The sequence below is a fragment of the Pundamilia nyererei genome, unplaced genomic scaffold, assembly GCF_000239375.1.
Source record: "Pundamilia nyererei isolate P.nyererei 1_Seehausen unplaced genomic scaffold, PunNye1.0 scaffold00004, whole genome shotgun sequence".
Lineage (NCBI taxonomy): Eukaryota > Metazoa > Chordata > Actinopteri > Cichliformes > Cichlidae > Pundamilia > Pundamilia nyererei.
Window position 1 is genome coordinate 8,808,402 of NW_005187405.1, and position 2,118 is coordinate 8,810,519.

The following is a 2,118-nucleotide window of genomic DNA, read 5'->3' on the forward strand; positions in this document are numbered from 1 at the left end:
CGTAATTATAATAAGAGCTACAAACCTCTGACACCCTTACCCAGTTAACTAGCGGCTAATGACTACCACTACTTCTGTAGTTAATAAAAGGACAGGTAATGTTTTGTTGTCCTGTCGCTCAGTGCACATACAACAATGCTCATTTGTTTCAATTCATCAGTTGCCACAAGAGAACTTAACCACGTGTACATAACAAACGAATACTCCTGTGGGCTATAGACTATAGTGTACTCTATACACCCTACTTCCTGGTTTTTGTTGCATCAGCCATCTCCCAATCAATTTTTGTGTTTCTTCGACAGCTCCGCACTGCCCAAGTGGCAAAAAAGGCACCAAGCTTGTTCCTGGCTCGTAACCACTTACGCAAGCCAGATCCTTTCATTTAGCAAAGTTGTGATTAATAGTTTAATGTTATTGTTGAGGGCCACAGGCAGGACTCTACACACACATTAAAAAAAAGGCTCAAGAAAAGGGCACCCATCAGGAAAGGGGCAGATGCTCAAGCCCCTGCAGGCCCCTCTGCACATGTCTGGTAGATAGTCGAGACAGTCTGCTGAAGTTCAAAAATGATTGACTGGCTTTGCATGTTTTTACATATTTGATAAAGATTTCATTTCACTTTCTTTTGCAGTGATGAATCTGTGTTATTAAAAATGTCTTAACTGTTTTCATTAGTGGTGAGATTGAACTTTCCTGATGAGAGCACCAAAGGGATCGAGAAAACACGTGAAAGCTAAAAATCGATATGTTGCAACATCGGGTCAAGGTCACGGAGTTCAGGGGGAATTGCACTCTCGGAGTGTTTTTGTTGGTTTTGCTAAATGAACTTTACAAAAGATGGTTCACAGCATCGGTCATAGACCAAAGAACACTAAAGGCAAAGGCAAACAAAAAGATGTCTGGCTTACTCCAATTAGACACAGAAACTGTCATGTTTTGGCCTAAACGAGCAGCACTGAGCTGAACCACAGAAGACAAACTCCTTGTTTTTTTTTCTCCCCACGCTGTCCTAGAGATTATCTATGTGTGCGTGTTTTATGGTTGTAAAAAAAAATCTGACCCTGATTTGAATTTGAAATCAGACTTGCCTTGTGTGAATGACCTTGAAATCATTTCTGTTCATGATTAATTTGTGTTTGAATGTCAAAATCCTTCTTATTATAACCTTCTAAGTTATTAATCAGGCAAATGCATTTATTCTTACTATTCATCTGCAACTTCAGCAAAATTCACAAAAGCATTTTTGTAACTGAGGTTTCATCACTAAAGTGGTGAGCCAGCCATTCTGTGAATGGAATTTTTTAACCTGTAAAGCATGAACAATAAAATAACTGCCAAAGGTTTCTAATTTTATTTTTATTTTTAAACTGGAGTATGTATTTAAACTCCTGACATTCATTTTAAAATAAATTAAATATAAAATCACATATATTAGTTTTCATTTGTATCATTCTTCTAAGATTCTGTGTTTTTGTACAATTTATTGTTTATTTTAAAAACATTGGGAATGTGGGAATCTGCTGCCATCTATTGGATTTTGTTGTAGGGAACAAGTAAAAGAATCTATGTCACTGAGTTGACTGAAGTCAGCCTATAACTTTGTTTTTGTTTGTTTTGGTTTTTTGAGTTTTAAAAGAGGCTCACATAAAACTCCAAAATCTGACATTTACAAAAAAAATTTATTTTGGAAAAAACAAAAAGCAAAAACTTGTAATGTACATAGAAAATTGAACTAAAAATTGAAACTGACTACGATAAACATGAATCGTCTCAATTTATAAGTGCACATGTCACATCAATTACAGAAAAAAAAGAGAACATTCACAATAATAATTAATAACCAATAATCATAATTGTTGTTATCTTAAACAATACCCATCAATGTCATTTCTAACTGGATTTAATCTGATTGCTGATCTGCAAATTACTTAAAGAAGAAGAGTTATGATCAGAATGTGTTCAATATACATATACATGTCTAGAATATCAGTGCAATTGCATATTGAATTGTTACAGTTGACCAACACGTCAAAAACTTTAGATTTAAATCTGCTTCCATAGTTTCTATAATGTGCTCATCAAACCATCTTGATCCAAAGAAAAAGAAAATCACAGTTT